The sequence below is a fragment of the Myotis davidii genome, unplaced genomic scaffold (assembly GCF_000327345.1).
Source record: "Myotis davidii unplaced genomic scaffold, ASM32734v1 scaffold653, whole genome shotgun sequence".
Taxonomy (NCBI): Eukaryota; Metazoa; Chordata; class Mammalia; order Chiroptera; family Vespertilionidae; genus Myotis; species Myotis davidii.
Window position 1 is genome coordinate 958,270 of NW_006285129.1, and position 655 is coordinate 958,924.

Here is a 655-nt window from a genome sequence, read left to right on the forward strand (position 1 = left end):
TGTGCCTTTCACTTTAAAAAAATTTTTTTAATTTATTTTTTTTTTTTTTAGAGAGGAAGGGGGAAAGAGAGAAAGAAACATTGATGTGAGAGAGGACCATCCATTGGCTGCCTCCTGCATGCACCCTGACTAGGGATCAAACCTAACTGAAACCCGCGTGTGTGCACTGATCAGGAATCGAACCCACCATCTTTTGGTGTATGGGACGATGCTCCAACCAACTGATCCACATCAGCCAGGGCATCTTTCCACTTTTTAAAAGTTGTCCTTTATTTATTTATTTTATTTATTTTTTTGTTAATCCTCACCGGAGGATATTTGTTCCACTGCTTTTCAGAAAGAGAGTGGGAGGGATATAGGTAGAGGGGGAGAGAGAGAGATTGATTGGTTGCCTCCTGCACACGCTCCCATGGGGGCCAGGGATCGAACCTGCAACCCAGGTATGTGTTCTTGACTGGGAATTGAACCCAGGACCCTTTGGTATGTGGGCTGGTGCTCTGACCATTGAACACACCAGCCTGGGCTGTTCCACTTATGTATGCATTCATTGGTTGCTTCTAATATGTGCCCTGACCAGGGAACAAACCCACCACCCTGGTGTGTCAGGGTGACACTCTAGCCAACTGAGATACCCAGCCAGGGCATCCTAGTGTTC